The sequence below is a fragment of the Lissotriton helveticus genome, chromosome 3_1 (assembly GCF_964261635.1).
Source record: "Lissotriton helveticus chromosome 3_1, aLisHel1.1, whole genome shotgun sequence".
Classification (NCBI taxonomy): domain Eukaryota; kingdom Metazoa; phylum Chordata; class Amphibia; order Caudata; family Salamandridae; genus Lissotriton; species Lissotriton helveticus.
The window spans coordinates 2,036,084,245-2,036,111,676 of NC_136061.1; the positions used below are offsets into that span (position 1 = coordinate 2,036,084,245).

A 27,432-nucleotide genomic window follows, 5' to 3' on the forward strand; every position below is an offset into this window, starting at 1 on the left:
TGTGTAAATGGAGCGGCCATTTATAAGTGGGTAGTTCTCATGCATGGTTCTATTAACACCATGCAAATTTGACCCCGGATTTATACTGATTCCTACATTCACTTAAATGGCAGTGAATACAATAATCTTGCCGTGGATCGGCAAATCACGGAATCCAGCAGATCCTATTTACAAAGTATTTACAAATTCCAACATACCAAATCAATTTATGATCACAGTCCCATTGTGCCGTGGGTTGTTTGTGAATCATCATTATTTGCATTTCCTACAAAAACAAACCCAAGTCGGTGGTAAATTACAAAAATCTCGCCGTGTATCGGCATGTCACCGACTATGGCAAAGCCAAGACTTCAGAAAATCTTAAACAGGCCAGATTAGCACTATGTACAATATATACAGTATATACAGTATAACCAAGTTCATCCCTTGTAGTCATCATTACATATTGCAACTTTTTATGCCATTTAAAGGGGAACAAAGGAAATTAGAAAAATATGGGGGAAGAGGGATAAAAACGGTGGGGGGAGAAAAAGAATTAGAATTAATTAATAGATTAAACAAGAGGGAGAAAAGAAACACAAGAAGAGATTGAGAAATAATTCATATTCATGTTCGAAGTACACAAAGAAACAATCTGACTAGCGCTGCAGGTGACACATGTCTGATGCATGTGTAAGAAAGACAACATGGAGCAAATAATCATCAGCAAATGTAACTGCAGGTTCCAAAGTTCACATTTCATCCTAGACCTTCTGCATGTATACACTGGCTATGCTCCATAAGAAGGGGGGGAGGGCCTAGAGTCTAAGACTTAAGGCTATTTACCCAGATGGACACCTAATTCCTCTCCAATGTTCAAGCCCCCAGGCTGTTTCGTCTGCATGTCAATTATATGACGTGATTCTAATCTGCGTAGACGCGTAAGTCTATCCCCACCTCTAGGGTTCAGGGGGACATGATCTATTCCAAAATATTGGAGAAGTTCACGGTTGCTCTGGTGTGATTGGGCGAAATGTCTCGCCACCGGGTATGTTATGTCCTTATTCATAATGGCCCGTTGGTGTTCTAAGACCCGCATTTTAACCCCATTTATTGTACTCCCTATATACTTGTGCCCGCAGGGACACAACAGGCAGTACACCACATATGGTGTTGTACATGTTATAAAATGCTTAATCTTCTTTGGTTGTTTCAGGCCCGGGACAGAATAGGAGAGAATTCTCCGGCATTTCCCACAGGGAAAGAATCCAGCCATATCTCGCAGTGTACCCTGTCCAGAACTTTTCATGGGTGTTAGATGACTCTGTACCACCATATCCTTAATAGAACGTGATTTTCGGAAAGTAATCAGTGGTCTCTCCGGCACATCACTCCCAATCACTGGATCAGTTCGCAATATATGCCAACTCTTGTTGAGCATCCCTCTGAGGGCATTCGCTCCATCTGAGAAAGTAGTTATCATTCTAAATTTGTTGATGTTTTCGCTATCTCCCTTTCTTTCCTTTTTTCTAGACTCGCACGTTAAGAGTTGTCGTCTGGGGATCCTAGACACTTTATTCAAGATTAGATCTAACAATTCCGGATCATACCCTCTCATGCGGAATCTCCGTATGCACTCATTGGCAGCTATTGTAAAGTCCTCCTCACGGGAACAATTACGTCTCAGCCTTAGTAGCTCACCGTATGGAATACTTTTTACTAGGCTGGGTGGATGACTACTCTTGGCGTGGAGGATACTGTTCCCTGCCGTGGGTTTTCTGTAGAGGGTAGTTTGTAACTTTTCATCCTCTACAAAAACTCTGAGGTCTAAGTAGTGAACTTCCTCACTACTCACGTCAGCAGTAAATATCAGATGCAGATCATTATTATTCAGATCCCTGATAAAATTGTTGGCTTCTGTGGAGGAGCCCCTCCACACCACAAACAAGTCGTCAATGTCACGACGCCACACCACAATGTTATCCGCCCATTTACTGTTGACCCCGGCAATGGCCACCTGCTCCTCCCACCAGCCCACGAAAAGATTTGCGTAGCTGGGGGCCAAGCAGGTTCCCATGGCGGTCCCAGAGATTTGTTTAAACAGGGTATCCTGGAATAAAAATATATTATTTTGCAAACAAAATTCCAGCATTTCAATCAGCATTATACCATGCTCCCTGTATTTGCCGGGTCTCTTATCAAGAAAATACTCAACAGCCTTCACCCCCAGATCGTGCCTTATGCAGGTGTAGAGGCTCGTGATATCGAGAGTAATGAGCAGAAAAGATTTGTCCCAAGTGATGTGTTCGATCTGTTCTATAAAATGTTTCGTATCCCTCACGTATGATTTTAAGTTCACCACAAACTCAGCCAAGAAGTAGTCAATGTAGATGGATAAATTCTCCGTAAGTCCACCTTTAGATATATATATATATTAAATGACAGTTTGAAAAGCTAATTTTTACGGGGAAATACAATGCACCTAAGACGACTAGACGAAATAGTTCCAAAAGAAAATATTTTTTGCTTTTCTTTCACGTTGCACAGATGTACAAAAGGAGGAGGGGATCTCTGAAGGAGTGGTCACTGACAGGGAATGGTCCATGAGCTGCAGTGGGGATTGCAAGTGTCGAATGTATGCAAAGACAAATGGCCCCTCAGCTGCTTAGTGTGGGGCGTGCCACAAAAAAAAAAAATATATATATATATACATCTTCTCCAAAGTGACCCTTTGCTCCTAGGGCGCTCCACAGCCGGTGCTCTGCATAGGGACCGGGTCCAGGTCCGATTTTTAATTCTTTTGAACAAAGGATGCAGCACACCGAATGGTATTTGCTTATTTTATTAACAAGCTCTCCCCCACCAACGCGTTTCAGCGCGTTTCAGCCACCAAGGCGAACAAAGCCTTGGTGGCTTGTTAATAAAATAAGCAAATACCATTCGGTGTGCCGCATCCTTTGTTAAATTTTTTTTTATTGCTCCAAGCATTCTCACAAAACTTCCACTCCAGGCGAAGAGAGAGAGATGGGCCACAAGGTTCTGGCAGGTGGGTATTTTATTTAGACCTCCTCTCTGCGACGTGTTTCGAGCAGGAAGTGCTCTTGATCACACAGATTGGAATACAGCAAATGCCAATGTTTTTAAAGTTTGCTTGGTGACCACCCATTGTGAGAGTCACGTGGCTTCCAATACTAAACATAGAAGAAACACTTAGCAATTGCACAAGTGCATCTACATCATTGCGGTGAGTCAAAATAGTAATAACGTTTTCTCAATAAGATTATTGGATTTTGCGTTACCTTTGGCAATTTTATAACAGCATAAATGCTGATATGTGCAAATGTAGCAAATCAGAATAAATATACATAATATATAAATATATAAATAATGATAACATCCTAACATGATTTGCATCTAATAAGAACCTTGAAAATTGTATTTCCGACCTCCATACATTGATATTTCAATAAATACATATGTAAACAGTACACTGTGCAAAAATTAGCAATTTGTGCAAAATCTGCAATACTGGGTCAACATTAAAAAATACAATAACTCCTTGTTGGTTCCTACGAGCACTTGATGGGATAACTCCATGAAACTCTCTTTTCATCTGCATGAATACATTGGCTCAACTTTTTCAACATATCAAACTCCTTTTTAGACTAATTGTCAGCGTGATGCTTCCCAAGGGAGACACACCGGGGCACGTGCAGATTTTGGTCTGTGGACGCGCACGTCCAGCCACGCGCACATCGCCTGTCCCGCTTCGCTGGCAAGCCAGCGTACAGTTTCACTTTCGCGCTCGACTCACCCGGTCTGCTTGTTTTTGTAGCTGGCTGTTGCTCTCCATTGATGGGGCTGCCGGAGTCTCTCCTCACGCTGGCAGGGCCACGCCTGAAACCCGGCCTCTTTCCCCTGCGGGAAGAACCACAGTGGCAGCAGGCTTGCCACTCAGAACTTCCACCTTCAGCCCTCTGCTCTGCTTTCTCAAGGAACTCGGGTGGCAGAAGTGGGGCTCACAGGAACATCGTCCGCCCTCTGGTAAGTGCAGGGCTAATCCAAAACATTGCGCTGCATGTTCTCAAAGTGCCGGACAGCCTCTGGGGTATCATCGCCGCTCCCGGGTGTAGCTGGGGCACGCGCAGATTGTGGTCTGTGGACGCGCACGTCCAGCCACGCGCACATCGCCTGTCCCGCTTTCGCTGGCAAGCCAGCATACAGTTTCACGTTCGCGCTCGACTCACCCGGTCTGCTTGTTTAAATACCACGCATTGACAGGCCACGCAGTCATCTTTTTCAGAAAAGCGATATATTTTTGCCGGTTAAATTAGGGGCCAGCAGATTTTTACGTACATAATATCAAAAGAGAATATACCCGAGGCTTTGTAAAGTTAAAGAAGACTAGATTGACTTTACGGATACACTTGTGTAATGTTACATAGTCTGTGAGGGTGAGTAAAATTGGTTTACAGCGTTTCGTAATGAAGAAATGTTACTTTCCGCATTCGTGGTGAAGCTCTGCTGCTGGGCTTTCCTCGTGCACCCACTTTGCCCTCTTACAGTATTTCCCATGAACGCTCCCCTCCTTACCATCCTTTGGCTTCTCGGGCTCCGCTGGAGAGGGTGGGGGCGCGACCTCTGCCGGCTTCTCTGGCTCCGTCGGGGCAGCACTCTCGGCTGGGGCAGCACCCTCCGCTGGAGCCGCCTCCGCGGGGGGTGAATATGTGAATATGGACTGACGAATCAAAGAGAGTGGTAAGATGGATGAATTACTTAATCAATGTGCTTCAAATTGTGTCGAAGTGCGCAGTAGTTGTTCGGGATGTTTGTCCATCATCACAAGGGCCACATTTTGAAATTAAGCATGCAATGACATATAAACACTTTTAGGGCCTGTTTACAAGTGAGCCATTACATTACGTTAAAAACGTCTGTTGGAGCAGGAAATTGCAAACACAAGTGATGTGATTTTTATTGCACTTGGAAATAACAGATGCGTTAAAGATCACTCGCTTTGTTAAATTTTTGGCAGGTTAAACAAGCGACCATTTAACATGGAGTAAAAGGGGCAATATTACTGAGACATACAGGACGGTAAGGTAAGCACCACATTTTGCATGATGTTCTCCAGAAAGTCACAACAGGCAATAATTGCAGATCTGATACATTCTAAGTACCTTGTTGTCTGATTTTTATCCGATGCAATCATGAACGGTTGTAATTAGTCCCTTAATGTCTAAATGAAAAGTTGGGAGGCTGTGGAAGGGGATTGAATAGTATTCAAAGGACAAGACAGTCACGTCAAAAGAATAACTTTATTACTGCCGTAATAAATGAGAGAGGCGGGTGTGAGGCAGAGAGCATAAGGGTTACAGCTCAGCTATTGCCATTGTAAATGACAATGCCATTTATTTATCAGTTTTCAAAACCAACACATAAATAAAAAAAATTGTCATTTACAATGCCAATAGCTCTAACTTTTGCAAAGGCGAGACCGTTGCATTGTAAATGCTTGTGTTAACAAGTTACTAAAAAATGTGTCTGCATGGAAGCCTATAAATACTGAAAAAGTGACAAAGTGCTCCAATATAAACTTACTGAAAACACCCTAATATTACATAATTTCATAGTATATATACACACCTCATCCTTATTACTATCCAAATTCCCATATTATGCAAAGATCTGCGGTAACATTTTTAAAAATATTTGTAATTTTTTCCCCAATAATGATGGAAAATACTAATTAACCTGTTATACTTTGTGTTAAAAACACTAAATCCTGATAAAAATAAATTCATAAGTCCTAAGACCTGGATAATTCCATCCTAATCCATCAACTTTCGTCAAAACAATTGAAGATCTACAATAATATTGCCACATGCTCAACTTGAAAACAATGATACACATCTAGGTGAATAAATACGTAAGTAAAACCACAGATTACACACAAGCTCATAAATAATTGTGCAGATCTTCGGTATTATTCAACCCATTTGGACTTTTACTATCCAGCTCCAAAATCATACGTGTCTCTAATTTTCTTAGGAGTTTCTCTCTATTCCCACCCCTTCTCAGGGGGGCCATCGCATGTATCACAAAGTACGTGAGGCATTTCAACTTGTTGTTGTGTTCAGCCTTGAAATGCCTGGCAGTGTCATTATTCACTATGGCACTGAGATGCTGCAAAATTCTGACGTGCACCTGCAGCTTGGTGCTACCGACATAGCGTAAGCCACAGGTGCACGTCAGAACATACACAGCATACTCTGTTCGACATCCATAGCTTCCTTTGATGGCCACACTTACGTCCGAAAAAGGGGTATTGTAGTGGGTTGTATTGATGCCGAATTTACATGCTCGGCATGATGAGCACTTATGTTTAAGCCAGGAGCTCCCAAAGCCAATTTCTGGACTAATTTTAACCAGTTGGCTCCTCATAGATTTAGATCTTCTGTACGTGATGGTGGGTGTTTCAGGTAACCTACAGCCTAACACCCCATCTGTAAGCATGATAGGCCAGTTCTTTTTAATGATTGATTTCATTTTTCTCTCTTGCTTACTAAATGTGGTGATTAATCTGGGGCTTTCTTCCTCCCTTTTACTAGGAATTGCTCTGGGAGCTAGCAAAGATTCTCTTGTCCTTTCCCTAGCCTTACTTAAAGCTTGAGAAAGAACTGCTTTGGTGTATCCCCGCTCTTGTAATCTCACCACCATCTCATTAGAACATTTATCAAATTCCTGTGGCGAGCTGCAAATACGTTTGAGTCTCAGCAGTTCACCAAACGGAATACTTTCTATGAGGTGCTTTGGATGACTACTGGTAGCATGTAATATGCTATTCCCTGCTGTTTCTTTCCTGAACAAAGTTGTCACTAAACTGTTGTTAAGAACTGAGACTTGTACATCCAAAAATTCAACTTTGGTTTGGCTAATATTGGATGTAAAGTTAAGGTTACTGGAGTTGCTGTTCAGACTGTTGACAAACTCCTGTCCACTTTTTTTTATCTCCCTCCCATACTACGAAGACATCATCAATAAACCTTAACCAGTGTCGGCATTATGTATGTTGGATATCGTGCTTAGGACCTGTTCCTTCCACCAGTCAACATGCAAGCATGCATAGCTGGGGGAGAAACAACATGCCATAGCCATGCCCCTTTCTTGCTTCCAAGTCTCCTTACCAAACAAAAAGAAGTTATTATTACAACACCAGGCAGTCAATTCACACAACATCTTGTTTTTTATATATATTGAAGCTAGTAAGCTAGTGAAGGAGAAAGACTGCTAAGTGGGGAGGGACAGACACAGCAGTAATATTAACAAATAAACAAGGTGGGTGGGGAGGGATTGGGGACACAACGGAAAAAGGTAGGGGAGAGGGAATATAATGCAGAGAACAATCGGAGTTGAGGGGGGAAGAAGATAACACATTGCTACAAAGCAAAAGAAAAAAGTAGTTCCCTGAATGCAAGCAATGTCAGCAGTAGAAAGGTACAAGTCAACTAATCAGAACACTGTTAGAATGAAATGCTCCTGGGGAGGGGTGGCTAAACATGAGCAAGAAGGAAAGCCACAAGAGGAGACAACTGAGATTGACAACAAAGCCATCTAATCATGAGCAAAGGGCTGAACAAAAGCCCACTCTATGTATATTGGAAACAACAGGTTTCGCCTGCATTTTGGTTAAAACAGAGCTGAGGACAGTGACCTTACTGTTGTGAATTGCCTCCTGACCTCAACGCTACAGTTCGCCGGACCCGCTTTGCGGGTCCCGCTTCACCTGGACACTCTGTGAGGGTTTGTGACAGTTTACAGTGCTGCGAGCGTGACGGCAGGGACTCAAACTACCAGGAGTCCCTGCGAGGCCAATTCTTGACACCTGGCCCGCTCTCCCTGTAGCCACGCCCACAGCGCACGGGCTATTGGTAAAAGCTGCTTCATTTCCTTGCACCGGTGGATTCTCCTTCGCCTGCATTTTGGTTAAAACGGAGCTGAGGACATTGACCTTACTGTTGTGAATTGCCTCCTGACCTCAACGCTACAGTTCGCCGGACCCGCTTCGCGGGTCCCGCTTCACCTGGACACTCTGTGGGGGTTTGTGACAGTTTACAGGGCTGCGAGCGTGACGGCAGGGACTCAAACTACCAGGAGTCCCTGCGAGGCCAATTCTTGACACCGATCCCGCTCTCCCTGTAGCCACGCCCACAGCATATACGTACATAAACAGCACAATACCCGCGCACGCGGGACGCGCGCGGAACGAAGCGCGGAGCGAAGCCCGGGACAAGGGCGGGCCGTCTGCGGCCGTCAGAGGCTGAAGTAGGCTGGGCTGGGCCCTGTCCCTTTGGCCTTTGTTTTTCTATCTGTTTATTGAACTGATTCTATTCCTAGTTAAGATTGTTATATTATTGTTTTGATTTTCCGTTGTATTCCTTTGTTGTTTTCTTTTTTGTCTTAAATATGACGGCAAAAAAACTTCGTTCAGGTCGAGTATTAGTGGGGAGGTCAGGTTCCAAAACGAAATCGAATCCCTTGCGGAATAAAATTAATTCTACCCTGCAACTGAAAGGTCAATGTCAACTGTTTAATTTATGGGAAAGGGGAAAGGATAAAGTTTTGTCGGATGCCTCAAACCCAGACGAACTAAAGGGCAATGAATCAGAGGTAGTTCCTCTCCCTGTTACGGATAACATCAATTTGACTGAGATTCCATTGTCGCTCCATCTTGGGAACCCCTCGTCTGAAATAGCGGGGAGTCCCCCTCTTGTTTTGTCTGATTTACAGAAGCAAAGGGAGCTCCCTTTTGGGGCTTCTGGTTTTAATAATTTAAAATCCTTTAATGACATTTTTTTAAATGTATCTGAGTCAACAGCGCTTAATCCAACTCTTCCGATTAAGGAGGAATTAAAAGTCTCTCCTGGCCCTTCTCATTCCACGTTAATTCCGGAGGGTGATTTTACTTTACCTGATATTGATTTACAGTCGCAAAAGAGGTACTCTGAATCCGCTCATGCTAAAGCCATGGTCAATACAATTGCTAATGAAGCTCCCCTTACCCCTAGGCTCCATCTTTACAGCAGCACTCCTTCTAATAAATCAGATTTTTCACTAGCTCAGCTAAACCTCTCATCTAGCCCTGGCACTAATTTGAATAACATCCTTCCGAGTTCTCCGATTGGCAATGATAAGCTAATTTCTAAAGCCTTGTCTTCTTTGGAATACTTGTTATCTTCCATTCTTCGTTTACTGGAAAAATTTGTCGGAGGCTCAGACTGCGTCCTAGATACGGTAACCCAAATTCTTAGGGTGCTATTACATAATAAAGGGGGGTCCGTTCTTAGGTCGCATCTTGAGTCTGACAATTTATTGGTGAATACGAGTAAAGACAAGAGGATAACTAAGGAGATGGAAATTTTAGACCCAGTTCAAAGGGACTTGAACTCAGTTTCTGATGGGCGGATTGGAAATAAGTTAGCGGCTATTCCGGAGGGTCTCATTGTCGACAATGTAGTGTCAGCTGGAAGCAATTGTATCGCTATCCTTGATGAAGTGATAGAACCTTTGATAGACTCAGTTGACACGCAAAATACGGAAATGCCTCCTGAATATCCTATATTTACCCCGCATATAAAAATAGGAAAAGAGGCATTCATTGATCCCCCAAATAACGATGATAAGTTAGCTCCTACAATGCAAAAAGAGAATAGAGCAAAAAAAAGGAAACCTGTCCGAAGATTCTATAAAAAAAGACAGAAGAAACTTAATTTTGAAAATAACTTAGAGGCCTTACTAGAAAATTCTTGCCCGAAAGAGCTCTCTCATAATTCTCTCGATGACACAACTGGGGTATCCAAAGGGGACCTGGTGAATATTACTATTGACTCTGTAGGACCTTCGAGAAATTCACAACCTGTTGAATCGATTTTCCCCGTAAATGTTATACCTCCAATTATTAACCCTTTAGCTAAGCCATTTCAGGATTTACTTGTAATTGAGCCTGTTTCCACCTCGTCTACTCAGGAGAAAAAAAGTGTTGATACCGTCTTCTTAGATTTTATTCCTCTTTTTGATATCAATCTTATTTTAAATAGATCGGCACTTCTTAAGTGTTTCCGAGAGATCGAAAGTCTAAAACTAATCCAAACTTCCGATCTGGACTTGGTAACACTTCTGAATTCCACAGCGGGGAAAACTGCTAGGGTTAAGTTTCATTCTAAATTGGTATTAAATCACATCCTACATTGGGCAGAGGAACTACAAATTAGAGGGATAGATGTTGCCCCTTTCTTCATTGAGGAACAGGGTAACAAACTGTCCACTAACTTGTCAACTATTCAAGGAATAAATCCGATCCCTACAGATTGGTCCTCAGCTAAGACTAAGGATTTAAAAATTTGTGTAGCAAATAATGAAAGGCAAGTACTTTACAAAAATCCGCCTCCTTCCAAACTAGTTTTGATGAATGACATATCTAAATGGAGTTGGTTGCCAGGTGTTCTTTCAAGCAAATCCACCTCTACCCTTAAACCTCATTTAAATTTTTAACATTGATTTGAAGATTATTTCTTGGAACATTGCGGGTTTGAAGAATAGTCTGGAAAAAATATTATTCTTACAATCCCTAGTAGCTGATATCATTTGCCTTCAGGAGACCTGGGTGGAAGGAAAACTAATGATGGAAAAAGAGTATTTTGTTTTAGATGGTAGTGCACTTCCCTCTAGGAGAGGCCACGCGAAGGGTGGATTGGCATGTTTACTCTCCAATAAGATTAATTGGAATTTTTCCCATTTTCTAGACCCGAAAAAATTGTTTCAGGCATTAACTTTGAAAAATCTGGTTAAAGACGGTCCAAACAAATCACTCGTCCTAATAAATACCTATATTCCTCCTGATACTTGTTTCAATGTTCGCCTAAAGTCGCTTTTTTCCTTTATATCTAATCTTATGGATGCTTCATCCCCTCCACATATACTGTTATTAGGGGATCTCAACTGTAAAATATCTAATCGTGGTCTAGATCTGTTCAGGAATAAGCTTAAGGAAGAATCTCTCCATATTCCACAAGCTCAGTCCAACAAAAGAGGGAAATTAATCTTGGAAGGTCTTTCTAAGGTAGATTGCATAGTAATAAATGGTAGGCTTCCCTCTGACATCCCTGCAGCTTTTACTCACAAATCAAAAAATGGAGAATCAATTATTGATTATGTAGTAGCTGATAGCTCTTTTTTTCCCTTTATGAAGGATGTATTGGTTGTTAATTCTGAACTAAGCGATCACAAAGTGTTGACTGCTACAGTTGATCTCAAGCCGCCCCTGTCGGACTCTTGGCACATTGATACTAATTCGGTGAATTTTGGAGCCAAGTCAGGGAAATGTTACTGGAATTCTGGGGTCATTAAGAGTGTGCAGAGTATCTTGGTATCTACTGTGGAGAATTTGCCCAATGGGACGGGAGGGAACTTCTAGGTTTTTCAGATTTCTTGGAATTAGTAATCTTAACTGTAAAGAAAGTTCCTCCTATTAAAAAACCTTTAGTATTCCCCAAACCACTTCGGCAATTAAATAATGAAATAAATAAATTGATAAGGGGTCAATATTTATTATTTAACAAGGAACGGCATCACAAATTAGTCCTGTTAAAAAGAAGGAGATCAAGGTTGAAGGCTAGATTAAAAAGAGATAAGGATGATTCTCTATGGATCAAACTCCGGGAATCCTCACATAAGGTTCAAGCAAGGACATTCTGGTCTTTAATTGCCGAAGGTTGTGGTTCTAGATCTAGTCCCACGCCAACTTCTATTGATGAGCAGTCTTGGGTTCAATATATTAAGCATTTGTATAGCAGTAATGGCTTGCAACGGGACAATGATTCTCTCTATGAGGACCATCTTCCCTTTGATCCACCGTGCGAAAAGGATATCGAATTAGCTATCAAGGGCATGCGCTCTTCTGGCGCGATGGGTCCGGATGAAGTCCCTATCTCTGCTTTAAAACAACACAGCGAACTATGGAGTAAAATCCTTTATCCAGTGTTTAAATTTTGTTTTGTTAGTGGTATTATTCCTCCATCTTGGAAAGGGAGCATACTAGTTCCTCTCTTTAAAAAAGGGGCTACAGATTTACCTCAAAATTATCGCCAAATTGCTCTATTAGATGCAATTGGCAAGGTTTTTGTAAAATGTCTTCTTAATTTAATTAACTATTGGGTGTCCATGGCTGAAATTTTACCTTATGAACAAACCGGTTTCAGGAAGAGGCACGGTACCCTAGATAATCTGACTGCACTCCAGGTTATAACGGAGAAATACGTTAAGGTCCGTGGAGGGCGAGTTTATGGCGCCATCATCGATTTCTCCACAGCTTTCGATAAAGTGGATAGATCATTACTGTGGGGAAAGTTAATCGATTTGGGGATGCCATCCACTCTTATCAGATTAGTCCGTGCTTTGCATTCGGATACCTGGTGCAGAGTGTTGTTGGGGGGGAAAGAGGTCTATCTAGAATTATCATTACATCAAATGGGTTCAAGCAAGGTTGCCTGTTGGCTCCTTTGCTGTTTTCCCTATATATAGCCGATTTACCCCAGGTTCTCTCTGCAAGCACAGGTATTGCTCCGAAATTGGGGGGCTCTCCAATTGTATGTCTTATGTATGCTGATGACATTTTGATTCTCGATCTAACGCCTAAAGGGTTGAATAATCGCCTGCATGCATAACACAAGTACGCAGGAAAGCATCATCTGACAATAAATATTGTAAAAAGTAAAGTGATGTGTTTTTCGGGCAGGAAGCATTCTAAATATGTGAACTTTCATTGGTCTGTGGGAGGCCAAAAATTGGAAATAGTAAAATCTTACATCTTCCTTGGCAAAATTGTTATGAGCAACTTAAGTGAAAAAGCTCACATAGCTAATAACAACCGGAAAGCTATTGTCCAGGGAAAGAGTTTGGTGTTTCTATATAAGGCCACAGGCAGAAGACATTTTTCAATATTGTTGGAGGTATTTCGAGCAAAAATACCTGCCTCTTTACTTTATGGAATGGAATTAATCGATGTGAAATGTTGGAGCTTCTTAAACTCCTCTGAAGGTAAAATCCTGCGTAGCCTTTTAACTGTCAACACAGCTAGTTCAACAGCTGCCCTTAGACAGGAATTTGGGCACCGCACCCAAGCCAACCGACCACGCACGCAACCTGGGCTTCATCCTGGACCCCTCCCTCTCGATGACCAGACAAGTCAACGCCGTCTCCTCATCGTGCTTCAACACCCTGCGTATGCTTCGCAAGATCTTCCGCTGGATCCCGACCGAGACCAGGAAGACTGTCACCCAGTCACTCGTCACCAGCCGACTGAACTACGGAAACGCCCTCTACGCCGGAACCACAGCCAAGCTACAGAAAAGACTCCAGCGCATCCAGAACGCCTCCGCCCGACTCATCCTGGATGTCCCCCGACGCAGCCACATCTCCAGCCACCTGAGGAACCTGCACTGGCTCCCCGTCGACAAGAGGATCACGTTCCGGCTCCTCACCCACGCACACAAGTCTCTCCACGACCTGGGCCCCAAGTACCTCAACGACCGCCTGACCTTCTACACGCCCACCCGCCAGCTACGGTCCACCAGCCTCGCCCTCGCAGCCGTACCACGCATCCGAAGAGCCACCGCCGGAGGAAGATCCTTCTCTTACCTGGCTGCCAAGACTTGGAACTCCCTCCCCATCCACCTTCGGCTGACCCAGGACCATCTCGCCTTCAGGAAACAACTCAAGACCTGGCTGTTCGAGCAGTAGCATACCCCTCCCCCCAAGCGCCTTGAGACCCTCCCGGGTGAGTAGTGTGCTATACAAATGGCATGATTGATTGATTGATTGATTGGTTTACGTAGCAGCTGGGTTCAAAGTCTAGCGGGGAGTGTGCGCTGGGTTTTTAGCCTGGCTAAGGGTGAACCTGGAACGTTAAGACATCTCATAAAAACCGAGCTGCTGGGGAATCTTAATGATTATTCTTTAATTCTAATTTTTTTTAGATATGCTGTGAACCATTTACAATTAGATGAAGCTGTTTTATTCTCTTTATCGGCATATCAGTTGAAATCCCTTTTGAAGTCAGCATCTTGGGAATTAGGGTTTAGACTGGATAGAGAGTTTCGCATTCTGAATAAAGGCACCACTCCAGTTATTGATTCCTCTCTGATGAGGACAGCGCAACCCTATGTTGATTGGAATATTCCTCATGGAGTTAGGCGTCTGGTGCTATTACTAAGGCAGGATTTACTTCCTTTGAAATCTCTCTTATCCAGATGGTATGGTTCTTCAGCTTTATGTGATCTCTGCAATATGAAAAATCAGGATTTGCTCCATGTTATCTTTGTTTGCCCAGCCTTACTGTCTTATAGGCGAAAGTGGCTAAGACCCATCTGTTTCCAATTGAATATTTTGAATGCTACTGCTTTTATTGCGGCCATGAACAACCCCCCCAATGAAATGTTCTGTTTTAAATTGTATAACTTTTTAAAATGTTTTTTGAATCTGTATTAGGCGGTGGTTTTTATGTCCAGTTTATTCTGTATATTTTTAACACTTCCATTACTCTATGTATATACAATATTTCTTATTCAAGTCTTTTTTTGGAATGTAATACTATGTCTTTTATGTGGATCTCATGTGAGTTCCGTAATCATAAAAATAAATAAACTTGAAACTTGAAACAACAGGTCTTAACATCTCACATATGATGCGACCTAAAAAGACATTCATAATTTAGTAGCAGTAAACTACTCCCAGCCCAGGCCTGAGTGCCATTGCGCCTGTTGCACTAATGACCGCTACTTCCCTGAGAACCAAAAACAAGCTTTATGTCGCAGTTAATGTCATGGTGAAATTATTTCTACCTGTGACAACTATCATCAAATCTGAGGCATGAAACACTATTTACCTAATCATGTGAAAGCAATACAAAATAATAAATAGTTAATATTTATGACGCACAGCTCTGTGATCGAGAATGTTACTAGTGACATATGTGACTGAAAAAAGACAACCAAGCCATATATCTGGAGGATTACCAAGTTTAGATGCATGCTGGTTAGTAGGGCATGACCATTACTTCATCGCAGGAATTGAGGATTGTCATGGCAAATAGTCTGATCAGGAGATTCCCAAAAAGCCCTTTTGATTTAACCTTGACTGCTGAGACTGTACGTTGGACACGTGCTAGGAGATATTTTTCATGATTGCATTCCCAATTGTTGGTGCCTAGATTGGAGATTGTGTTTGGTAATCCTGCAACTGATTTGCATTCCACAGAAACAGACAGTATCAAGGCTGTGAGAGATAGTAAGGTTTAATCAATGATTAGATGAGGTTAAACATCCTGAAAACAAGTAAACATTTGACTGTGCAATAACAAGAGTTGGACCAAGGAAACTATGTGGCAGCCATCACAAGAATATTAAAAGCAATCACCTCAATAAGAACCAGCACAATTCCTCTCGTATTCCAAAAAGGAAAAAATCGGACATAACCCAAAAAATCAACTAAATAAAAGGATTTTTTAGACCCAACAGTGCTTTAAAGCTTGTAGGGCTAATAAGGGCTAATAATACTGTGCAAGACTGGATCAGTCAAGTCCACTGATCCCAACGTTGCTAATCAATTTGCTATTGTGTATGGTGGTCCTGTTGTGACTTAATTAACAGTAGAAATCTGCTATACCACACCCATGCAATCTAAAAGATAACCTCTGAAAAAGTAGGTCTAAAGTAGGGTGGCAAGTCCACCGCAGGACAGTGTGTCATGTTTCTTTTGTTAGTATTGTCTATGAAGGAAATTGGGAAATTATTGCTTATCTAGAATTGTTCACTTCATTAAGGTGGATCAGGGAGCATTGTAGACTATCAGAACAAGTCATAATTCGTAAAAGCACATTTAATGGTGAAACAGGTGCAAATTTTCATCTTTACAAATGCCCTAGGTATCAAACAATAAAATACTGCATGTTTTAGAGTTTACCTTGTCCAGTGTAGCTGCAAAAGACTATTTGTGCTTGTCCTCAAGAAATATTTCTGCTTTTTACCTACGTTTCTGTGTGGATCACCCATCTCATATTCATAGTGATAGATATTTTTTTAATTTCTTTATTCGCATTTCAATAAATATGACTGTATACATATCTTTGCAGTATAAAAACATCACATAGTAGTTTCATCACATGTCCAGATGAACTACTGACTCTTAAAGCTGAATGCTGGTAGATAATGAGGATATTGTAAGAAACTGAATTATTATTTGAGGTTGAAGGAAGTCAATTACAAGTAATAAAGAGCCTGATTAAGAGTTCTGCGGACGGATTACTCCGTCAAATTTGTTTTTCGATACCGCAATGCCTATCTCTCCCATAGGTTAACATTGAGATTACCTTGTTACATTTTATAGGTGTCATTTCTAATTGAGAATATATAGATATTTTGAGTATGGTGTCTCTAGGTTCACAATTTAAAATAATAACTTACGGTAAGGTCGAAATGTAAATTGTAATTCTGAAAACCCACTTTTAGAAAGTTGGCATTTTCTTACGTTAACCATTCTGTGCCGTCTGCCTGTCTCTGAATAAACGTCTGGGGTGGGTGACAGCTGGGCCTTGTGCATTCCCTTTAGACAGCCACATACAATGGGAGCTTACGTGGACTTGTTGGGCCTTAATGCGCCATTAATTGGCTTGATGGGAGGGGCGGAGCTAGTCCCACTTGCATCTGAATAGGCTGTGCCCTGTCGCAACACAATTGGTCTAACAGCCCTGTATTGTCACTCCAGCCAGCTTGGAGCCAGGGCAGGGGAGGAAGGGGATTACCTGCACCTCAAAGCCACTGTCTAGAATCTTCTTACACCTTCCAGTACCAGGGCATCAAAATAGAAATGCAGTACCTCGAACATCACCACTTCAGTACACTTCTGGGCCTGTGGTTACTCAAGGAAGATGGACTGATGTGTTATTAAAATGACTGCCACTCTGCTGGACTGCCACTCTGTAATGCTAACAGCCTGCTGCCCCCTTGCCTGGGAGTGAGAAGGACTGAACTTGCATCTCTAAAACCCAGAACCTAGAACAACTCCAAGGGCCAGATGACTGATCTACTTTTTTCTGAAGTCTCAGGGACACAAACGACTTCCAACCAACCTGCTTCTGCACCTGGACTCTGCCATCTGTGAGTCTATCCTGCCAGGTAGCCCCACCCCAGTCCTGAACCCCTGAAAGTGGGCCTAAGGTCCTCTGCTCTCTTTGGTCTTCATCGGAACCACCGCGAAGCCTCGCAAAGCAACGTAGCGCAGATTGCGCACCTGGATTAAAGGTACTGTGTTCAGCAGGCCCAAGTGGGTCACTGTAGCCGACCGACACTGAATTGCGGTTGGCTTGAACTTGTGACTTTGTCCCGGTCCGGCGAGACCAGATAACCGCAATTCGTGCTTTGTGTTTTTAGGGACTATTTTTATTGTAATCTTTGAAATTGCACACTCCTATTCTACTAGTTGGATGTTTGTCCTTTTGGTGTCAAATCTTACTCTATTTTTCTCTTGTGTTTTCACTTTATTACTGTTTGAAGTGCTGCATACATACTTTACACATTGCCCTTTCTGTCAGCAAGCCTGAGCCTCAAAAAGTTCAAACCAACTTTCTAAAAGTGGGATTTTCAGAATTGTGACTTAAAATCCAACTTTCTCATTAAAGAGAGTTTTAAATGACAACTCTTTAGACACCAAACCCGACATTTCCACCTGCTCCCAATTGAAAGGTATCACTTTTTAAATGTAATAAGTTAACCAAATGTTATTATAAGGGAGAAGTAGGCCCTGCAGTAGTGAAAAACGAATGTAAGAGTTTTTTGCTACCAGGACATGTAAAAGTTCAAAGTAAATGTCCAACTTTTTAACTACACTGCACCCTGCCTTATGGGCTGTTTAGGACATACTCTAAGGGTGACATATGTATTAAAAAGGAAGGTTTAGGTCTAGAAACAGGTTATCTTGCCAGGTCGAAATGACTGATTTAAATGTACACAAAGCAGTGCTTAATTTGTGCCGGCGCTTGCCGGTGCTAAGCACCGGCACCTAATTACCAGGGCCGGGTCTACACACTCTGGTGCAACGTGCACGTAAAAGTTGCTTCACTATCGCTACGGGACTAAAACTCAAGTGTTGTATTTCTCATCCGACTCCGGACTCTGAAGACACTGTATGTCTGCAACTCTGTACTCTGCATGTCGCTCACTTGATTGAACCAACGTCACTTTCGGTTCTCAATTACTGGTTCAGATTCATTCTGATCTTCTCTCACTTACCTCTCACTCGCGGCTGGAATATCGATGCAGTGTCACCCCTGTCCCAGTGGGCGGGCCGCGGGACACTGTTGGTGTTGGGCAGGGCAGGGCTGGATTTTGGTTCTCGAGGGTTGGGGCTGAGCGTGGCCGCGGCAGAGTGCGCACTCCGCACTGCACAGATTTTTCAGACTGTGGCAGTTTTGATTGCGCACGCATTCGCCTCAAACAGTCCCGCCCCAGCATACCTGCCGCACCACGGCCAGTCGGCCGCATCTTGTGATCGTCGTTAAACGGCCGTTCAATCACTACTAGTAGTAAGCAGCGACCAGACCGGACGACGTTGTGAGCCTTGAGTTAGTCTGGCAACAGCTGCAACAGGTGAGACAGGGACTTCTGGCAGGCGTAAGCAAGCAAGCCCTTCACCAGACAGTTAATTAAGCTGCGCAGCCTACAGTTCACAGAGAAAGTCTCAGTCCCGAGTTCCACGGCCACCCACCCACGTCTCACTCAACTGGTCCCTGTCACTGTCCCCGGTGCCCGGCAGTCTCTCGTCCCAGCCATGCCATCCCCAACTCCGTCCCAGTCAATTCATGAAGTGTGTTGCGGCCTGGGCGGGCGCGCCTCTGAACCTCAGCCTGACCTGTGCCCTGGTCCCTGGCTGAGTCAGAGGAGACAGGCAGGCCTAATAGTACAGAAGTCACAGTTAAAAAAGCTGCGCAGCAGCCGGCAGTGCACACGGCCTCGTGACACCTCCAGGTCCCACTCAATGTGTAGTCCGGTCTCTGTCCCCGTCACTGCTGTCCTGTCCCCTTTCCAATTCCCATCCCATCCACTCATCCCAGCGCGAAGTGTGTTGCGGGCGTGCCTCAATGAACATGAATGATCATTCACATGATGAATGAATCTCTTCAAATGAAATGAATATTCTTTCATTTTTGTGACTGATATGTTGATCGTTGACTGGTGTGGCTGTGGCAGCCATTAGTTCGGTGTCAGGGGTGCGGGGGTTAGGTTGGGTTGGGGCTGTGCGCTGATTTTTTCAGATTGCACATTCGCCGAATGATGTGGTTAAGGTTTTGGGCTGGCCGGACCCGGCTGTGGCATTATACTTTAAGGTCTGTTTTATATTTCGGCTCTGTATACTGCAGCATTTTGGTATTCTACTTTCTTTGTACAGCGCTGACGGTTTCAAGTGTTTGGTGGTTTAGGGCCCCTAGGGGTGTGTTATTTTAAAGGTTTCAGGCTCATAGTCTCTGGTGTTTTGGTCTCTGAAGTACACACGGACGGAGTTTAGATCGTTATGGTCTCTGGGGGCAGTAAGAGTGTGGCATCACTGATGCAATGCAACAGTCAGCACCACTACGTGCCTTGAGGCAGGGCCAGCCGGTCACCGTGTGGTAGTGTAGTAGAAATCATGAGTAAGCGCTACATAAATGCAATAACAATATTTGATAGAAGTCATTCTTTGTAATGGGCTAATGAACACTTCTCACAGCTGCATGAGGCAGCAGTAATCACTTATGCAGTGTAAAGAAGTGACAGTGTAATCACAAATACATATGTCACATTCATGTGGCAGCTGGAGTGCAGGAGATGTTGACACTCAGTCAGCACTGGTGTAGTCAGGGCTAAACCAGAAGGCAGAAACCCTTTGGCTTACACGCGCTGTTCCTCAAAGAAACATCCTATAACTAGGTATCCGAATCGGCCCGAATCGTAAACATGATTATGAAACTCTATTGGAAAAATATTATGACACTAACAAGCATAAATATGCTTCAGAATGCACGCACCACTTAATAAGAAGATCTGAATAATTACCTTATATTGAACATCCACAGAGTATTTGGGGATGATATGGGGGTGGGAGGCAGAGCCCAAAAGACACTTACAAAACCCCAGCAGCGAAATAAAGACCAAAAGCCATGAAGCTCAAAGTACTTAAGAGATCTGGTATATATACATATAATACACACACACATTTTATAACCACCCTCTTCAGATCTTAATACCAGATGAGAAAATATGTATATATATATAATCAATCAGACCCAGGACAGCTCTCTGCTGTTAGTGTCAGCTACCTCTATATTGCAGCGGTGTAATAAGTACGAGGCGACGACTAGGAACACCTTTATTTAATATATAGCAGTGCCCATATACAGGACCTTAGCTTTAGGGCCCGGCCAGGGTCCCTGACCCCTCTCGCTTCTTCACTGTGTCGACATATCCCCTCCACCATTACGAGGGCTATGACATCTCAGCTGTTTTCAGGTGTGCCAATTGGAACCCAAAAAAAAACTAGTGTCCCGGCGACATGGATCATTTGGTGAACCTGGGTTAAGAGGATTGTCCTCTGACACATCTAACCCTCTCATTAACAGGCTCGCCCTCTCTGTCTACCCCCGGCTGAGCCCTGCCCGGCAGGGGTTAAGAGGCTTGGCGCGATGTCAGACCACCCCAATCTCATTTCCTGCAGCTCCTTCCCCGCCTGTGCATTATGAAGTAAAAATGAAAACCCAAAATGTAACACCCTGCCCAACCGCCGACCGTATCTTTTCTTATGTGGAGAAGCCCCTCCTCGAAGGGCTGGAGCAGGGCATCTTCTACACCTACCTCCTTCTGGAGTTGGCTTTAGAGGAATATCTGCTGCCTCTTTCAAAGAGGAAATTTTAGGAATTCCAGGAAAAGAGCCATTGCTCTTTGACCCCTGATACCCCAGTATTGTCCTTTCCCCAAATCAGCACATAGAGCACTGGAATTGCCCCTTTTCAATGCATTAGTGATTTTATCTAATTTATTGTAAAATTGTGCTTTAAATGCACTTTTGATTTATTCTTTTTCAAAATTTTCACAGGGCATGGGAACCACCTATCAAAACCTTACTATGAGGAAGGCAGTCTCTCTTTTTGAAATTCATTTGACTTTTCGCATTGCCAGTTGAGGTTGTGGGTGGAGCTAATAGAGGAAGTGGGTGGAGCCGATGGAGGAAGTGGGTGGAGCCAACGAAAAGTAGGTGTGGCCTCCGACAAAGATTTGAGCACCTGCACTTCAAATTTTACAAATTAAGCACTGACACAAAGGCTGCAATAGCAGGGCTGACACATGTTTGAAGGCTTGTTAGGTTGGTGGCACAATTTGTGCTGCAAGCCCATCGCCACCCCCTTTTGTCCCGCTTTGGCCGCCATAAGTGTGGCAGGGTATGCTCAGACGTGAGTCCCTTGCTCACTTTGCCACTGGATTCAAGCAAGCCGGGCTGAAGACGGCTGGAATGCCAGAAACCGGTCCTCGGAAGCTTGTTTCCGGTCCAGGGAAGGCATGGCTTGGCAGTTCGGGCTGGACTGTTCCCATGAGGCACAGGGTCAGACTTATTTGCATATAGCCATGTCTGAACTGGGGTGGCAGAGTGGGCTAAAGAACGGTGATGGATCAAACCCAGATCTTTTGACTGGGTGTGAGTGTTTGATTGGTTCAGATGCTCCGTCCATCGCCACCCCCTTTTGTACCGCTTTGGCCGCCATAAGTGTGGCAGGGTATGCTCAGACGTGAGTCCCTTGCTCACTTTGCCACTGGATTCAAGCAAGCCGGGCTGAAGACGGCTGGAATGCCAGAAACCGGTCCTCGGAAGCTTGTTTCCGGTCCAGGGAAGGCATGGCTTGGCAGTTCGGGCTGGACTGTTCCCATGAGACACAGGGTCAGACTGATTTGCATATAGCCATGTCTGAACTGGGGTGGCAGAGTGGGCTAAAGAACGGTGATGGATCAAACCCAGATCTTTTGACTGGGTGTGAGTGTTTGATTGGTTCAGATGCTCCGTCCATCGCCAACCCCTTTTGTACCGCTTTGGCCGCCATAAGTGTGGCAGGGTATGCTCAGACGGGAGTCCCTTGCTCACTTTGCCACTGGATTCAAGCAAGCCGGGCTGAAGACGGCTGGAATGCAAGAAACCGGTCCTCGGAAGCTTGTTTCCGGTCCAGGGAAGGCATGGCTTGGCAGTTCGGGCTGGACTGTTCCCATGAGGCACAGGGTCAGACTGATTTGCATATAGCCATATCTGAACTGGGGTGGCAGAGGGGGCTAAAGAACGGTGATGGATCAAACCCAGATCTTTTGACTGGGTGTGAGTGTTTGATTGGTTCAGATGCTCCATCCATCGCCACCCCCTTTTGTACCGCTTTGGCCGCCATAAGTGTGGCAGGGTATGCTCAGACGTGAGTCCCTTGCTCACTTTGACACTGGATTCAAGCAAGCCGGGCTGAAGATGGCTGGAACGCCAGAAACCGGTCCTCGGAAACTTGTTTCTGGTCCAGGGAAGGCATGGCTTGGCAGTTCGGGCTGGACTGTTCCCATGAGGCACAGGGTCAGACTGATTTGCATATAGCCATGTCTGAACTGGGGTGGCACAGTGGGCTAAAGAACGGTGATGGATCAAACCCAGATCTTTTGACTGGGTGTGAGTGTTTGATTGGTTCAGATGCTCCATCCATCGCCACCCCCTTTTGTACCGCTTTGGCCGCCATAAGTGTGGCAGGGTATGCTCAGACGTGAGTCCCTTGCTCACTTTGACACTGGATTCAAGCAAGCCGGGCTGAAGATGGCTGGAACGCCAGAAACCGGTCCTCGGAAACTTGTTTCTGGTCCAGGGAAGGCATGGCTTGGCAGTTCGGGCTGGACTGTTCCCATGAGGCACAGGGTCAGACTGATTTGCATATAGCCATGTCTGAACTGGGGTGGCACAGTGGGCTAAAGAACGGTGATGGATCAAACCCAGATCTTTTGACTGGGTGTGAGTGTTTGATTGGTTCAGATGCTCCATCCATCGCCACCCCCTTTTGTACCGCTTTGGCCGCCATAAGTGTGGCAGGGTATGCTCAGACGTGAGTCCCTTGCTCACTTTGACACTGGATTCAAGCAAGCCGGGCTGAAGATGGCTGGAACGCCAGAAACCGGTCCTCGGAAACTTGTTTCTGGTCCAGGGAAGGCATGGCTTGGCAGTTCGGGCTGGACTGTTCCCATGAGGCACAGGGTCAGACTGATTTGCATATAGCCATGTCTGAACTGGGGTGGCACAGTGGGCTAAAGAACGGTGATGGATCAAACCCAGATCTTTTGACTGGGTGTGAGTGTTTGATTGGTTCCGATGCTCCGTCCATCGCTACCCCCTTTTGTACCGCTTTGGCCGCCATAAGTGTGGCAGGTTATGCTCAGACGTGAGTCTCTTGCTCACTTTGCCACTGGATTCAAGCAAGCCAGGCTGAAGACGGCTGGAATGCCAGAAACCGGTCCTCGGAAGCTTGTTTCCGGTCCAGGGAAGGCATGGCTTGGCAGTTCGGGCTGGACTGTTCCCATGAGGCACAGGGTCAGACTGATTTGCATATAGCCATGTCTGAACTGGGGTGGCAGAGTGGGCTAAAGAACGGTGATGGATCAAACCCAGATCTTTTGACTGGGTGTGAGTGTTTGATTGGTTCAGATGCTCCGTCCATCGCCACCCCCTTTTGTACCGCAGGTCCACCACTAGCATTTAATTTATAGACCCTGGGTACATGTGCACCACTTTACTAGGAACTCACAAGTACATTAAATATGACAATTGTGTGTAAGCCAATTTCACCATGTCTAAAGGAGATAGCACACAGTTTAGCACTAGATGGCAGCGGTAAAGTGCACAAAGCATTAAGGCTAACAAAAATTAGAGCAGCAAAAATAGAGGAGGAAGGCAACATGTTTGGGGAAAAACTACCCTAAGGCTGACTGGTCTAACAACACTACAATATCAAAAATCCAATAAGTAAAACTGGCGATATGAATTTGTAAAGATTGAATTAAAAATAGGGCAAAAAGCACACAGCGCCAACAGGTGTCATCTGGTCATGCTAGAGCGGGTCAAAGTCAAAAGTTAAGGTAGACCACGATGGAGTGCCAGATTGGATACAGGGACCATGTTCATCACAGTGGAAGTTTTCCTTTGGCCTTAGAAATTTTTATGGAGAAAAAGTGGTCATCAATGAGTCATTGGTAGGGCATCCTGAAAGCTGGATCCAAAGTGAGGCTCGATGACTGTAGATTGTTGCAAAGTGAGGTCCCAATGCAGTCGTTGATTAAGGCGGCTAAGCTCAGGGCGAGCAGAGCCGAAGTCTGTGATCAGCGGGACAAACCAACAAGCTGAGGTTGATTGGCGATTTGACTTTGAAGGCTATGGCATCACCAGTCTCTGTCAGTTCTACAGGCCAAAAGTTGACTAAAAGCTTCTAAGGCCCTGCTTTTCTAATGTGGTCAGGAGTGGTGCCTATTCAGGTCCCAGACAAAAAAATGGTTGAGAACCTGGAGGACACAACTTGGGGTTAGGACTCACTCTAACAGAGGCCAGTAGTAGGATCCAGGTCAGGTCTAGTTGGTACTGGTCAGCAGAGCAGTTGCTGGGAAAGGGCCTCATGATGCTTGTTGTGTCCCTGTAGCTCAATCAGGAGGTCAGACAACTGAATCTCGGTGTCACTTTTGGGGTCCTGTGATCAAGGCAAACAGGTCCAGTATTCCCTCTGGTTTCAGACAGCAGCACAGTCCTTCTGATCTTCATAGGTCTAGCGGAGTTTTAAAGTGAGGTCTGAAGGGGTCAACATTTATGCCCAGTGCCAGCCTGTGGGTGGAGGGCGAGCTCTCCCCCCTCTAAATCAGCTCCGGTCAGCTGCTCTACCCCACTGGGATTGGTGCCATCCTGACTAGAGAGACAAAGGGTAGGCAGGCCTATGTAAGAGCATCAGCTTTCAGTGACAAGGCAGGCATCCTTTGAAGCTTAGGAACAGTAAGCAGGCCTAGGCGTGAGCTTCATCTACCAGTGCCGAGGTAGGCATCCTTTGATGCTCAGGATGGGGATAAGCACAGCCCCCAGACCATCCTGTCCAGGGAGGAGTCCCACTCCCAGGGCTTTATGTTTGCTGTCTCGGAGCAATATACATCTCACCACAGCGAAGCCATAAAAGGCGAGGTGAATGCTGGACAGTAGAAGGAATGCCTATTGGTGTTAGGCAGGAAAATGACAACTTTGTAAAAGTATAATTTCTAAAATTGAAATATAAAATCAGACTTGACCATTAAGTTGGATTTTGGATTACTATTAAATGAGCCCTTGAACCATTTTCTAGCACTTACTAAAGGTAATTGTGTAAACCAGTGTTAACCTGCCTTGCCATAGTGAATGACAACTTTGTAGTTTTTCTAGTGCCAGGGCATGGAAAACAAACATTCTATGTCCTAATCATTATATACCATGCACCCTGCCCAATAGGCATATAAATCCTACCTTAGGGGTGAATTATAAGTATTAAAAAGGAAGGTTTAGGCCAGGCCAAAGGTTTGTTTTGCCAGGTCGAAATAGCAGTTTAAGACTGCATTGGCAGGGGTACATTCCACAGAGGCTTATGGTGAACAACAAGCATTTACAATGCAACGGTCTCGCCTTTGCAAAAGTTAGAGCTATTGGCATTGTAAATGACAATATTCTTATTTATGTGTTGGTTTTGAAAACAGATAAATAAATGGCATTGTCATTTACAATGCCAATAGCCTAATCTTTCGCAAATGCGAGACCTATTGGATTTACAATGCAATAGGTCGCTAATTTACCTGAGTTTGATCTATTGACATTTCAAATAACAACACGTTTTACTTATATTTCTAAAACACACATACACAGCCACACACACAGAGCCACACACACACAGAGCCACACACACAGAGCCACACACACACAGAGCCACACACACAGAGCCACACACACACAGAGCCACACACACAGCCACACACACACACAGCCACACACACACACACACACACACACACACACAGCCACACACACACACACACACACAGCCACACACACACACACATACACACAGAGCCATACACACAGAGCCACATACGATCTGGTCGTCATAGGAAGAATAAAGCATAGGATCCTGTTAGGATTGAGACGTCATAGATAAATAAGACTGACGAGTATTATTGTGAATGTGCAGTATTAATGCATTCACCTTAAAGCATGCATGGTGCATAACAGTGTACATTCTGCTGTGTGCTCAAGACCAAAGCCCTTATCTCTCAATGCCACTCACGCGGGCCCTCAAGCTTACACCAGTATCCCCATTGCCTTAGCCGATTATCAATCATCCTTTTTGCCCTATTGCCCCGCAACTCTTTATCCCCTTATGTACCTCCTCAATGACGCTCATCAGTACTCGTGCAGATGTGTGCCTGTGCCTAAGAAGGAATGTTCAACCCCTTTTCTTAGTAAAAGTCCTGGAGCCCTGGCAACAGGATTTTAGATTATACCTGGACGAAACTCTGAAGCTGAATCCTGGAACTTCGACACACTACTAATGACTAGAGGACTGAAAAATCGCCCTTGAGGTAACTCTACTTTTTCTTGGGCTCCCCTGGTTGCTCCAGACGTGCCCTGACTCCCCACTGTGTGGTGAATCCCTCAGGCCTTGCTGATCTGCACCGAAGCCTATCTCTGCTTTCTGCTTGCGTTGCTGTTGCCAAGGCTTGTTGGGTCCAATCCGGAAACCGACACCGTAGCAATCGACATCCTTCATGGGACAGCTCGAATCCAGAACCTGGTTCACCTGAAAGCACCCGACATCGGTGGGCATCCGGTCATTGCCTTCCTGGTCACTGGCAAGTGACCCAGACTCTGTCCCCTCTGCTTTAAGGTTCTTCTCATCTTAGATCCAGGCTTGGATCACACTGGGCACTTTCCACTTGGACGCCAGTAGCACTTTGCAGCAGATCGCTGCACATGTCTCTCCCTCTAGAAGGGTGGAATTCTACCCCTGCTGCCAGGACTAGCGAGGGGGGGAGGGGTAGGATTCCAAAGTGTTTGACACCAAACACGACATGTTTCCACGCAGCAATCCCAAAGTTAGCATTTACTGCGAGGTTATAATGCACTTAAGAGTATATGGTCTGGCTGCATCACAAAACAGCCTTAGAGAATAGGCTCCGAAAGCTACAGAGGGGCGCAGCTCATGCATGGGCCACACCTCACACAAAACCAAGCACTCTGCCTTCAGGATTGATAAGGCCTGCCATAGGAGTGACTGATAGGCTTATATGTGTTAGTGATTAAAGGTAG

The 27,432-nt window shown here is 44.6% G+C and overlaps 1 protein-coding gene across 1 annotated transcript in view; it reads right to left on the bottom strand.

Annotated features, from left to right (window-relative positions):
- Positions 1-27,432, bottom strand: part of KLHL25 (kelch like family member 25) — a 282,369-nt gene that overhangs the window by 3,204 nt on the left and 251,733 nt on the right. The window lies entirely within an intron of this gene.